Source organism: Ursus maritimus, unplaced genomic scaffold, assembly GCF_017311325.1.
Source record: "Ursus maritimus isolate PB19 unplaced genomic scaffold, ASM1731132v1 scaffold_4, whole genome shotgun sequence".
NCBI lineage: Eukaryota > Metazoa > Chordata > Mammalia > Carnivora > Ursidae > Ursus > Ursus maritimus.
Genome location: NW_024426552.1, coordinates 69,747,505 through 69,761,957, shown reverse-complemented (window position 1 = coordinate 69,761,957; position 14,453 = coordinate 69,747,505). Strand labels below are relative to the sequence as shown.

General features: G+C 46.3%; 1 long non-coding RNA gene across 1 annotated transcript in view; it reads right to left on the bottom strand.

Moving 5' to 3' along the window:
- LOC121100417 overlaps positions 1-3,904 on the bottom strand; it is a 30,044-nt gene extending 26,140 nt beyond the window's left edge. Inside the window, exon 1 of the long non-coding RNA XR_005832203.1 lies at positions 3,818-3,904. This is a non-coding gene — a long non-coding RNA (uncharacterized LOC121100417). The remainder of the gene's footprint in view (positions 1-3,817) is intronic.
- Positions 3,905-14,453: the final 10,549 nt, after the last annotated feature.

Sequence of the window (14,453 nt, the reverse complement as noted above, 5' to 3'; positions counted from 1 at the left end):
AGCGTATCTCAAAATAACAAAGGCCATATATGACAAGCCCACAGCTAACATCAACTCAACAGTGGAAAGCTAAAACTTTTTCTCTGAGGTCAGGAACAAGACAAGGATGCCTGCTCTTGCCACTTTTATTCAACATAGTACTGAGAGTCTTAGCCAGAAAAATAAATAAAAGGCATCTAAGTTGAAAAAGAAGAGGTAAAATTCTCACTATTTGCAGATGACATGATATTATGTACCGAAGACCATAAAGATTCCACAAAAAAAACCCCAGAATAAATTAATTCAGTAATGTTGTAGGATATAAAATCAACACGTAAAAATCCTTTGCATTTCTATATACCAACAATGAACTATAAGAAAGAAAACAACTCCATCTACAATTGCATCAAAAAGAGTAAAGTACCTAGGAATAAATTTACCAAAGAGGTCAAAGACCTGTACTCTGAAAACTATAAGACCCTAAGGAAAGAAACTGAAGAAAACACAAATAAATGGGAAGATAGTCCATGCTCATGGATTGGGAATTAATATTGGTAAAATGTCCATACTACCCAAAGCAATCTACAGATTTAGTGCAATCTCTATCAAATTCCAATAGCATTTTTTTTCACAGAAATCTAACAAACAATCCTACACTTTTTTCTAGAACCACAAAGACCCTGAACACTCAAAGCAATCTTGAGAAAGAAGAACAAAGCTGGAAACATCACACTCCCTGATTTCAAGCTCTTTCACTAAGTCACTATAATACAGTATGGCATTGGCATAAAAACAAACACATGAAACAGTGTAACAGAATAGAGAGCCCAGAAATAAACCCATGTATATATACAGTCAATTAATTTTTGACCAAGGAGCTAGGAATAGACAACTTGGAAAGGACAGTCTCTTCAATAAATGATGCCGGGAACACTGGACTGCTACATGCAAAAGAATGAAAACTGGACCACTATACACAAAAATTCACTTAAAATGAATGAAAGACTTGAACATAAGACACAAAGCCATAAAACTCCTAGTAGAAAACACAGGCAGTAAGCTCTTTGACATAGGAGTTGGTGATGATTTTTTAAAAACCTGACACCAAAATCAAAAGCACCAAAAGCAAAAATTAACAATGGGGCTATAGCAAACTAAAGAGCTTCTGCACAGCAAAGGAAACCATTAACAAAATGAAAAGGCAACTTACTGAGAGGGAGAAAATAATTGCAAATCATATATCTAATGACGGGTTAAGGTCCAAAATACATAAAGAACTCACACAACTCAACAGTAAAAAAAAAAAAAAAGCAACTGATTAAAAACTGGGCAGAGGATCTGAAGAGACATCTTCCTCTCCTCCCCTCCAAGTTAGAGTATTTTAGTTATTAGAAGTGGTTACCAAATAAGCTGAAGGTTATATATATATGCAATGGACTATTATTCAGCCATAAAAAAGAGTGAAATCTTGCCATTTCAGACAACATGGACGGGCCTCAAGAGCATTATTCTAAGTGAAATAAGTCAGATGGAGAAAGACAAATACCATATGATCTGTCTTATATGTGGAATCTAAAAAAATAAATCAAGCTCACAGATAGAACAGTTTGGTGGTTGTCAGAGGTGGGGGCTTACATGGGTGAGAAAATGGGTGAAGGTGAGGGGCGCCTGAGTGGCTCAGTTGGTTGACCTCAGCTCAGGTCTTGATCTCAGGGTTGTGAGTTTAAGCCCCATGTTGGTCTCCATGCTGTGTGTGGAGCCTACTAAAACAACAACAACAATAAATAGACACTCCCCAGGTGATTCTAATGTGCAGCTCAAGGCTAAGAACCCTATGCTAGTGGAAAGATACTTCTGTTCTTGATTCTCTTTGTCTCCAGTTGTTACTTTTCTCCTCATTTTTATATATTTCCCCCCTCACTATTGGCCAAGGCAGCTCGCTCCAGAGCTCAGGTGGGTTGTGCTGATGGGTCACAAAGAAAAGAAAACTTTAAAAAATAATAAAAATAGATTAGAAAATAGAAGGTATAATTGAATCACATTCTTTGAATCTATGGTTACATATATATATAAATATTAGAAAAAGGTTCTATACAAGTAACAACCCAGGTTCATATCTGGGTATTACATATGGAATTAATTAAAGTAAATTTAGGTTACTTCTTTTTTTTTTTTTTTTTTTTTTAAAGATTTTATTTATTTATGTGACAGAGAGACAGCCAGCGAGAGAGGGAGCACAAGCAGGGGGAGTGGGAGAGGAAGAAGCAGGCTCCCAGCGGAGGAGCCCGATGTGGGACTTGATCCCGGAACGCCGAGATCACGCCCTGAGCCGAAGGCAGACGCTTAACGACTGCGCTACCCAGGCGCCCCAATTTAGGTTACTTCTTAAATTAAAAAACAGACATTCCATTATGGACAAGGTTTCCTATTATTGACACACAGATGTGTATCCATCACGGATATTGTTTGATATTATCCATTATTAAGCAATATCCATGATGGATACACATTTTTCTGAAGGTGATATGCATCTTGACTTTGGGGATACATTTTTTAAAAGATTTTATTTATTTATTCGTGAGAGAAAGAGAGAGAGAGAGGTAGAGGCAGAGGGAGAAGCAGGCTTCCCATGGAACAGGGAGCCCGAGGCAGGACTTGATCCCAGGATTCTGGGATCATGACCTGAGCCAAAGGCAGACGCTTAACTGACTGAGCCACCCAGGCGCCCGGGGACACATTTTTAATATGCTTTAAAAAATAGAAGAATCAGCTAGAATACTGTTGTTCTTGTTTTAAGTAAAGAAAAGTTAATGATTCCTTCAGGATGTATACTTTGACCATGGAACTGAAGTCTAAAATCAAGTCAAAGGGTAATGTTGAGTTAGAAAAAAAATTCTGAAAATAAAACAATTCATGTGTTGAAAGAAGGAAAGAGAAAGAGAGAGAAAAAGAAGGAAGGAAGGAAGGAAGGAAGGAAGGAAGGAAGGAAGGAAGGAAGGAAGGGCTGGCTCATGGATGCTGCTTGGTCTGACAGGGCCTCAGCGGCTCAGGCACTGCTTATGGGGCTTAGAGGTCATGCTTGCTTCTGTGTGTTTTTGTTTGGAGTCCTTGCCTGGTTTGAAACTGTTCAGCCCAGCAGTCTTCCGTCAGCATCGGTCTTTTGCTGAGGACGGTGAGTAGCTCTCCCGTGGGAAGGGGCAGCCAGGCGCAGTGGGAGCGCTTGCCTTGGGGATGAGCCAGCCCGGGTTCTAGCTCCATCTCTTCCTTAACTCCTGCAAGGTAGGTCATCACCTCAAACCTCAGTGTTTGCATCTGTATGCAGAGGCAGCCCTTCTGGCTTCCAGCGGAAAATGGGTTGTGACCAGAAAACTAACGATTGTCGGTCCTTTGGAAGGCACCGGTACCACAGAGAAAACCCGGCGTCGGAGAACAACCCTTGGCAAAGGAGAGCGTAGGGAGCGGGAACCACAGGCAAGCCAGGCTCGGCCCTGGCCCCACATGGCTCTTAGGGGATGCCCGAGCCTCCCTTCCACCGTGGCCGCATCTGCAGGGAGTAACAGGCCCATTAAAAATGCGCGTGCGTACCTCGGCGTGCCTAGCGCTCCACAGTTTACACACGTTGGCTCGCGTGCTCTGCAGCCAGCACGGGCTTGTGTTGCCCCCGGAAGTTTCATCCCTTGCAGAAAGCCTTGCTACCTCGATTTGGCGAGCCCCAGCCCGCCACCAGGCGGTCCCGCAGGTCCCCACAGAGCACAGCATTCTCTCCACCACAAGGGAATGGACTGGACAAGGGGAAAGACTGAAGATGGGCCGTTCCCCCCATCCACCCGCATCTCACCCCTGCATCCAGCACAGCGCTGCCTCTCCTCTGCAACCTGGGGCCAACCTCAGAGCTTGCTTGGTCTCGAAGCGGGGCCTTCCCGCCTGGGACGAGGGAGGCCCCCCAGGGGCGGCACCTCCCATACGGGCTAGGCGGCCCGCCCCCCAGAGCAACTTAAGCCAGAGCGGCACCTTGTCTGATGTTGGAGAAGAGTGACCTCTAGTGGTCGTTCTTGAAAGAGACGCCGCGGCTTCCTCCAGCCTGGGTGAGGCCCCCTGGGATCTGGGGGGCAGGAGCTTGAGTGGGTGAGGCTGAGAGAGGTGGGGAGGGCGGGCACCGTGGACTCGGGAGCTCCAGGAAGCTGGACCTTGCTCAGCTGGCTTGTCAGGCCTGCTCTTGGACACGAGCACATCCATCTCTGATTCTCTTGTGACACCCGAGACTCAGGTATTGGAGCAGCGCGTCGCTCACCCCTGACTCCTCTGGAGGCAACAAGCTCCCAGCCTCTGTGATTGAAGAAGGGGAAGGTGGGAAAGGCATCAGGTCGTGTTTCTGGGTAGGAACGAGGGCACCTGGTTGCCTCTTGAGAGCACCAACCCTCGGGTGGTCTCCATCTGTGCCTCCGTGGACCCGCAATGACCCATCAGTCAGTCCTGTCTTCAGCCCCGGGGTGGGTGGGGGCTTATCAATGCGTGAGCGGGCCAGTGTTGGGTGGCAAGCCCTGCGACACAGCAGGACTGCCTGGTGACTGTGACTTTTTCATCCCACCATCTCTGTCAACCCCACCCCATTCTTTGAGATGGACAATCCACAATTTGTCCCATCTTCAGTAAAGAGCTATGCAATTCAGATTAAAGCCTCCCTTCCCTTCTAAACAGATTGCCTTGCCTCAGCCCCCTCCTCCAGGGAATTTGAGAGCTACCCCCTGACATGGGACATGATTTCCATGTGCCTAGGAGGCAGAAGCTTCAGGAAATGAAGTGGTATAAGCATGCTTGAAGGGAGAAGGCTCTCAGCACTACACCGGTTCCCTCCTTAGTCTGAAATACATTCAGAGCCTTTTTTTTTTTTCTTGCTGTTGTTTCCTATGAATTCTAATCTATCTTTAGCAGTGTGTGACTTTACTGAGTTTAATGAGACCCAAAACTCCTGCACTAAAAAGGTCAAATTGAGTGCTCTTTGTGTATAATTTTTGCCCATTCTGTTTTTAATAATAAGTAGGGTGACCAGCTCTCCCAGTTTGCCTGGGACTGACATGGTTTATATCTGTCTCCCTGGCATAATTATTAACATTGTTCCCTTTCACTCTGAAAAGGGTCCCATTTAGATGGTAAATTACACTGTCACCCTAATCACAGGTCATCTCTGTAAGAAAACATTAAGGCATGAGGATATAGAGGATGTGAGAGATAAGGTTACCCTGAATTTGAGATTTAAATTGGTTATTACAATCTTGCGTAATTAGCTCTCAGCTTCTTGGCAGCTGGAACAAAAGAAAAACATGAAGGGCTAGGAAGTTGATTCTGTCTTGTAAAATGATGTATGGTATGTCTTCCGAAGGGACATGTTTATTGGCACTAAACTTTAGGAGGAATTTTAAACATAAATTATTATACAAGGGACACTGAGTGACATAAGGGACCATGTCTTCCGTGGGAGTCTTTGCCACAGTTTCAGTGTGGCTATGTTTTATATGGGTCCTCAAAGTCACTGTGGTTTTTCAATTCTCTTTCTCTGTGAAAAAGGAGGGAATAAAAATCATTTCACAAGGATTAATGAAGATAATAGGTGTACAAGGGCCAAGGACACTATAAAAATCAAAACTTATATCATTTTCACTCTCATTATCTTGTCCAAAATCCTCCTTTTATTGATAGGGAAGCCAAGGGCCAGAGAGGGAGGAAGAGATGCAGCTAGTTAGTGGTAAATTTGGGCTAAGCCTTCTGTTTAACTCTAAATGCTACTGAGATTCTGTCAGGCCACCAGCAGGAGGCGCTGTGGGGTGGGTGGGGGAGAATCAGAAAGGCGTTCTGAGGCCTTGGACCATGGTGGGTGTAGTGGCCCAAAAGCAGAGGCTAGAAATGATGTTTTGAGTCATCACCATAAAAGATGCTACTAACATGATTTTCTTTTAGCAAAATAAAAAGTATCTGGTGCTGTTTGAATTACTTCTGCCTAAAAAGAACAAGGCGTCTGTTTTTTGTCAGTTAAGAGCCTGTTCTCCTTCTGGCCTCCCGTGACAGAGCCCTTGCGGGAGGGGAGCTGGCGCCAGCAGTGGGGTTTTCCAGCATCGTAGTACGACCTTCTTTTCAGCTTCCCTTCTCCAGGCCAGGGGCTCTCCAAGTGTGCCATTGGAGATCAAGATCCCTGCCTTAGCCCAGCAGCATCAGCATTACCCAGAAACTAGCCCAGCAGCATCAGCATTACCCAGAAACGTGTTAGGTATGCAGATTCTCAGGCCCCGCCCCAAACCCGCCGAATCAGATAAGGGCTGATTCTGGTGCACGCCCAGGTGTGAGAACCACCGCTCCAGACTGTTCTTAAGGCCTGTGCGGCTTCAAAGAGAGAAGCAGACCCACAGCAGCCCTCCCCCTTGCTGCTCCCTCCACCCCCTCGGTGGGCAGTCCTTTCCAAGCTCCCAATAACCATTGCCTTTTTAGGGGTGACCATCATCGGGGACTTGCTCAAAAAGGGAGAGGTAACATGGCCTTTGTGTGATGGCTTACCTAGCCAAAACCACCCCTGGGTAGGAAAAACTGCCTTTCCCAGCACTTCACATGCACCACATTCAAGAGCACTACAATCCAATGGCCCAAATTAGTTTTGTTTTAAAGAAAAAGCATTTATCTCTTCAGCCTCTGAGGTCTATGCCTCATTTTCAGTTCGAATAAACTAAAAAGGATCCCATCCATTTTTTTTAAGGTAATCAGTTCTCCAGGAAGCAAAAGCCATAGCAATCCAGAATGTAGAACTCTGTAGAAGCTGCTATTCCTTTCTACAAAGAGCTTTCATATTTCCAAATGGGTCTCCGTAGAAATAGTTTATCTGAGCCTGAAAGAATGCTGATTCGCTTTTTGAAGCATAATGAGCCTAATGGTTTCAGCTGCTCAGCCTGCCCTTGCCACAGACCAGTGTTGTGGGTGCAGACTTGTTAATGGGGAAAGAGCCCTCAACCCTCCCTGCTGAGGGCTTTTCTTGACCGAGATGTAAACTAAAAAGGAAATGAGAATTCTGGCTGCATGCAATTCTCAAACTGCCCTTTTCTGTCTTTCTTTCCAGTGGAACCTTCTGGACGACCCAAGGCACTCTTCCCCAAGCATGATTTTGTACGTAACGAGCTGCCAGGAGAGTGGGGGTTTATTCTATTCAGCATGGCAAAGGAGAAGCTGGGGCTCGGGAGGCCAGGGCTGAATTCCTATACAGGTGAAAAGGAGAGCGCGCCCTGAGAGCTGGCTTCCACTCCTGGACTTGACCCATCAGCACAACCCACCTGAGCTCTGGAGCGAGCTGCCTTGGCCAATAGTGAGGGGGGAAAGATATAATGAGGAGAAAAGTAACAACTGGAGACAAAGAGAATCAAGAACAGAAGTATCTTTCCACTAGCATAGGGTTCTTAGCCTTGAGCTGCACATTAGAATCACCTGGGGAGCGTCTATTTATTGTTGTTGTTGAAGTAGGCTCCACACACAGCATGGAGACCAACATGGGGCTTAAACTCACAACCCTGAGATCAAGACCTGAGCTGAGGTCAACCAACTGAGCCACTCAGGCGCCCCTCACCTGGGGAGCTTTTAAAATGTCTAACGACCAGGACTTCTGCTAGACCGATTAAATCAGAATCTCTGGAGTGGTAACCAGCATCGGCATTTTTTTCAAGCTCCCTGGGCCTTTCCAGTGTGCAGCCAGGATTGAGAACCATCTTTCCAGCATTCACTTCCTCCGGCAACTGTCATTTTCCTGCCTTTTTTCAGGAATACCAGGCATGGGCATGGTCCCTTCTCATTTGTCTTAGCTTATATTTTCTTCCTTCTTCTGGCTTTTGAGGACCATGAAGTACAATCAGGAGCATCTTGCACTAAGTGAAAATTTAATCTGAACTTCTTTTGCTCATGACCCCTGATTTCCCTTTGGATCTTGTGTCTTTATCAAATACTGACTTGACGTCCCAGAAGAAATCATTGGTTTTATTATTCAATAATGAGATACAAAGCTACACCTACGATTTGACTTTGAACTTCCTGGTCACTTTTGGTTGGATATGATGAACAAATGAGCCTCTCCATAATGAGACTGCTTCCAGACAGTCGTCAAAGAGAAGTCGAGGCTCCAGAGGATAAATTCAATGTTTTACCAGACAAATGTGGTGACCTCTTTCAAAAGTTTATCACCATGGCCTCTTCAAAACAGTCATTTTAAAGTTTGCCGACTTAAGACCACCAGATCTTTCTCTCCCCTGCAGGACATGCTGAGTTCTTGTCTCCTTTACAAGGCCTCTCCTTTCCTACTGACTACAAAGCCATTCTTGGAAGAGGTCTTGGGTCGAACACAGATGTACAAGCAAGCCTGTGATTTTGAAGTCTCAAGGAACTTGGGTGTGGTATCACCAGCTTTTGCCTAATGAGCACTCCATCCCCCTGCTTTCTTGCCATGCAGCTCTTCCAAGCACTAAAGCCTTTTTAAAAATTCTGAAATAGGTTCCCCTACTTCCTCCTCACTTCCTAGTTCACCATACTCTTGGCAGGATCTGGGGCATCATGGACCATGACAACAGCAGAAATACACTATCTATAGGTTGTGAGCCAAGCCGGTGTATGGGATACTCTGGCCCTTCTCCTTTACTCCCCTCTGCTGCCTGGGGGTGCCTCAGCGAAGCACTATACCCAAGTGGTTTTCAATGAAAAAAAAAAATGCTGCGTCATTTCAGGGAGGGACTCTATTTTGAACCTGTTAAATGTCTATTTAGGCTTTATGTTACCCTTCCTAACCTTTTCCCTCTTTCTCTAAAAGCTGAGTTTTCCCTTTCCAGCCCGAGGCTGGAAAGACTTACTCTGGGCACTCCCCAGCCCAAAGGCTGGGAAGAAAGCCTCTCCCCATCTCAGAGCAGGTTAAATCAAGATCCCTGCCTTAGCCCAGTTTCCCCTGAACATGGAGCCTGAGGCAAAGCTTGCATGCTAAATCTTTACTGGGGGGAGAGATGGGTCTCGGGAAAGTAAGAGTAAGGGGAAAAAGCAAGTGAGGAGGTAAAGGCAATACAAGGCAGCTCATTAACAAACAGACTGGAGCCTCTTCTGCAAGGCTGGTTGCCCAGGCAACCTCTACTCGATCCTGGGGCTGGGATAGAAGTCTGGCTAAGCAAGAGCCGACTTGGGGGCACCTTCTCAGGATGATGGATTTCAGACCCTGGCAAGGACCCCAGCGGTTGAGGCAACTCTAGGGTGCCTCCTAGAAGCCTGTGCTGAGTGCTGAAGTGGAAAAGCCTGGGTTGCCTTGGCAGTTGGCTGTGAAGGGGTAAGAAGGCTGAGGAAGTGGGGCGCGCTGGAATCAACATATAATGGGAGGCCAAAAAGATCCACCAGGGGGTAGCTTCCACGGGGGGTTCCATTGGAGCAAGAGGGTGGAGAGATATATAATTTTGGTCTTATTTGACTAGTAATCTTTATTTTCTAACTTTTCTAGAAGCTCTCAGTAGTAAAAGCAAGCAAGTCCTCAAGAGTTCTCATTTGGTGAGTTTTCATGGAGGCATATCGCAGATTCTGCCAGGGAGGGACCAACTTAGGCAGGTGAGTGTTCCAGATCCAAAGGAATGACGGCCAGGAACAGTGAAGTCTTTGCAGAGGAGGTGGGGGGGGGCAGGCCCTGACGCCAGTTCAGCAACCATCTGTGCAGCATCCCCTGTGGGTCAGGGGCTGTGCCAAGCCCCGGGGGTGCAGCGATGAATCCAGTGTGGTCCCTGAGGTTCAGGAGCTCCCAGACCAGTGATCAAGAACTAGCCACGGAGGACCTCACGACTGGGTAGAGATCCTCTCCTTGGGCCCCTCTCAGGATCGGAGATGTTGATATTTACCCACTGCCGGGAAGGGTTGACTTTGAGTTGTTTTTCTCTTGAACGAAAAATCCTCTGATCCACTGCCCACACTGGTGACCCTAGGCCAGGTCAGGGCCGGAGCTCCTCCCTGAGGGGCCCTGTGCCAGCTGTGTGGGAACCAGGGCCGCTGACCCCTTGTCCACGCGGGCAGCCCGCTAGGGAAATTCAAGAAGAAAACACTTCAGAGGGTGACGTCGTTTCTCCTGGGTTTCCTGCCACCTTGGAAATGAAAGAGGAGAAATAACTGGCCTCAAACGGCTGAACAGAATCCCACTGAACTGAAAAGGAGCCGGTCGGACTCAGGGTTGTGTCACCCCATGCCTAGCACACTGCCCCCCTTGGTAGGTTCTCAGTTGCTGTCACTGATTGAGACTGGGTTGTTATCGGATGAGCCTGAAAAATTCTCTTCAGTGCTTTTTTGGGTATTGTTTTAATTATGAAAGTATTTACTGCTATGACAACAAATGTGGACAGAGGTGTAAAGTAAAAACTGCCCCCATCAATCCGTGCTCTTACTAAGCAGAGGTAGAAACTTCACAGTTTCTTGTTATTCCTTCTAGACAAATTTTTAGCAAATATAAGCATAATACACACACACACACACACACATAGTTGGTCATACTACACATCAGAGACTTAATTTGCTTTCTCACTTAAAAATAGATACTGAAGCTCTTTTCACACCAGCCTATCCTATTTAATGGCTGCAAAATATATTTCAGTGCATGAGTGCACCATAATTCAGTTACCTATTTACCATGAGGTTGATACATTGTTTGCAGCTTTTTTATTTTATAGTGTTACAGTGAATATAATAATGCATACACCACCAGGCACTTCTACAAATAAATCTAGATGACACATTTCTAGAAGTGGAACTGCCAGGTTGAATTCTGGAAGATATTGCCAAATGGCTCTCCCCTTGCCCCAGATTTACTTGAAACAACTAGTGTATGAACCTGCCTACTTCCCTTCATCTAGTACCTCCCTGCGTGAGCGCCAGGGGCGTTCCTGCAATGTCTAAGCTGTATGGCTCTCTTCTGGCTGTGCCCTTCCTGTAGGGCATGTGTCCTATCGGGTCAAGGAGATATGCCCATCTAGAGCCTGCACCCCTCCCCATATTAACCATGCTCTGTGTATCTGAGACCCCGGAATTTCTTTCTTGAAGAGACCTAAGCCCTTCTAGGGTCTGTATAAGCTCTTTCCAGATCCATCTTCCAGAATGTATACTGCTGGTCCACTCATCCCAGACCCTAAGGTGGCCAAGGGGTATTCATATATGGAGTGTAGAGGGGCTTGGATGTGTGGGCTGGGCGGTACACACATAGGTCTAAGGCCGCATGTGGACAATGGGCCTGGGGTGGGAAAAGGACTAGGGCCTGAGAGCTGTGTCTGGGGCAGAAGAAGTCTAGGTCTGAGGAGTATGACAACTCTAAACTTGAACCTGGCCTTTTAGATTGTGATTGAGATATATTCATTAAGGGAAGAGAAAATAATGTATTTTATTTAAGAGTTTCCTTGGTTTGTAGTCTTACGTATTTATGTGGTATGTGGGTGTGCGTTTGTATTGTGCCTTTAACCCTGCAAACATTAATGGTGGGTCGTTTCCAAGTTTTTATTTATTTGACAGAGATAGAGATAGCCAGCGAGAGAGGGAACACAAGCAGGGGGAGTGGGAGAGGAAGAAGCAGGCTCACAGCAGAGGAGCCTGATGTGGGGCTCGATCCCATAACGCCAGGATCACGCCCCGAGCCTAAGGCAGACACTCAACCGCTGTGCCACCCAGGCGCCCCCCATTTCCAAGTTTTTAATCTCTGCCAATCTGTTGGTAAAAAATGATACATGTGACTGTGGTGGGCATGTCTTTAAAATTAGTTGAACACATTTACAAGTTTCTTAATCATTTACTAATTTTGCTGTGCATGACTTTTTTATATCCTTTGTTCCTTTGCTTCTTTCTTTACTTCTTTCTCCCTTTCTTTCGTAATTTTATTATTTGTAAATGCTTTCTTGTGTACTAAGCTAATTAACCCCTTACTGTATGTGCTGCACATGTGTTCTCCCTTCTTTTTGTCATTCATCTTTTAATTTTTAGGGTTTTTTTTGCCGTGTTTAAACATTTTCTTCTTTCATATTTATTTATCTATCATTTTTCTTCTTTTTTAAGTTTGCTTTTTCTCTGTCTTTTTAATGGCTATTGTTTACATGCTATTTATATGTTTTTCTAAAAGCCATCTCACTCTGAAACATTTTTTTTTTTTGGCCACAAAACACTTTATTTACAAAGTATACCTACTGACTACTATGGGGCAGGTCCCGTCACCATGGAAACCACGGGGGGGGGGTTAAAGAAAGGTGGTGCCCGCCCAGAGGGCCAAGCTCTGCCTTCTAGCCACCCTTTCACCCCAGAAGGACAAAGTTCCCATTAGCGCCTGGGACTGGGGGGTAGGCTCCGAGCCCACCAAGGACGGCAGACCTCGTGGGGAGTGAGGTGCTGGTGGGGGCTGGCTTCTCTGCAGGCACCCAGGAAATGGGTGCCGCTGGGAATGGGTGGGTGGAGGGAGACCCAGTACCCAACGGGGAGAGCTGAGGGAGTACAAGCCGGAGGGGAGAAAGCAGAGGGTAGGGCCCTGGGCACACCAGGACTCTGCGGCTCTGAAGATCAGGCCAAAGGGGTCAGGTCATGTCTTGACCTCCCGCGATGGCGTCCACTTGTGCTGGCAGCCGCTTTGCCAGCCATGTTGGCATCTTGGCGGTGGGGGGCGGTGTTCTACATCAGGGAATGTCTCTTGCTCAGCCTCGAGTAGCTCCTCAGCAGCTGTAGCTATCCATGGGGAGTAGGTGATGGTGACGCTGGTCCACCTGCTTTTGATTTTGGACGTGCATTACCACAGCCACCACACCCCTGACTCAGGCGATGAGGAAGAAAGGCCCCAACACATAATCTGCTGTAGGGTCACTATGGGCCTGGGGGGCACTGGGCACTGTGGTGCTACTCTTGACGTTGGCAGCCAGAGGGCTGGGTGGTCAGCACACGCAGTAGGGCCGTGAGAGGCACCTCCCCTGGGTCCCCTCCCGTTGCTGCGGCCCCCCAGGAACACCCTTGGTTGGGTCCCAGGCCTGAGATCTTTTTTTTTTCCCTTTATAAAACTACCTATGCTTTTTTCCCCCCAGAACATTTTGGATATATGTTGCCTCCTAAGCCAGTGAAAGATCAGCTTCAGAGAGAGAAGAAAGTCAAAACAGAAAACAAATATTTGAAGAAACAAGAGCCGACATTTTTCCAAATTTGATAAAGACGACAAACTCACAGATTCAAGAAGCTCAGTAAACGCCAAGCAGAAGAAACATGAAGAAAACTGCACTGAGGAACATCGGAGTCAGATTGTTCAAAATCAGTGATAAACAGAACACCTTAAAAGCAGCCGAAGGAATTAGTATAAAGGAGCAAAGACAAGGAGGACAGCCGATTTCCTATTGGGAAAAAAAGCAGGCACGAAAGCAGTGTGGAGCTTCTTTATGGTCTTGCATGAAAACAAAATCAAACCCGCTAACCAAATTCCGTAACTCGCCCAACTATCCGTCTTAAACAAAGGTGAAATAAAGGCTTTTTTTTCCGACACACAAAAGCGGAAGGGATTCATCACTAGCAGACCTGCACTACAGCGAAGGTTAAAAGAGGTCCCTTAGGCAGAAGGTCAGTGACACCAGATGGAACTATGGAACTCCACAGAGAAGGAAGAGCAACCGTGTGGGTAAATATATAAAATATTTTTTCTTATTATCTAAATCTCTATTTTTTAAAAGATTTATTTATTAGAGAGAGAGGGCACAAGTGTGCGCACGTGGGTGGGGAGGAACAGAGAGAGACGGAGACAGAAACCCAAGCGGACTCCACACTGGCACAGAGCCCGACCTGGGGGCTCGATCCCACGACCGAGACCAAAGACCGGAGACCATGACGCAGAAACCACGACCTGAGCCGAAACCAAGAGTCCAATGCCCAGCCAATTACGCCACCCAGGCACCCCTATCTAAATCTCTTTAAAGGACAATGGACTGTTTGAATAAAAATAACAATGGAGTGTAGGCTTTATAGTGCATATAAAAGTAAAATGTAAACAACAGCGGCAGAAACGTCAGGAGGAGAGAGACTAAACCCGTGAGAGCTCCCTCCTGCACGTGTGTTACATTGCTGGCAGGTGAACTGTGCTAAGTTAAAGACACATACTATAGACCTTCAAGCAGCCTCTTCTTGGCCTTTCAGGTTCCTTCCTGGCAAACTAGGCACATTAGTTTAATGATAACCTATTTTTACTCGAAGGAAAAGGAAAGCCCTTTTGTAAGCCGATAAACAGAATGTTGTGTTAGCTGTTTCCCCACCAACTTGCACTGAGTTGCAGTGACGGACACAGTCCTGTAAGAGCTCGTTGACGCTCTAATGTAAAGGCAGGGTTTACTCGTTGACATCAGAAACTAAAACTGCGCAACTCATTCTGTCTCAAGTTTCCTTCTTTTTCTCTCTTTATCTCTCTTGTTTTGTCTGTCTCCTTTTCCCACACAGGGGAT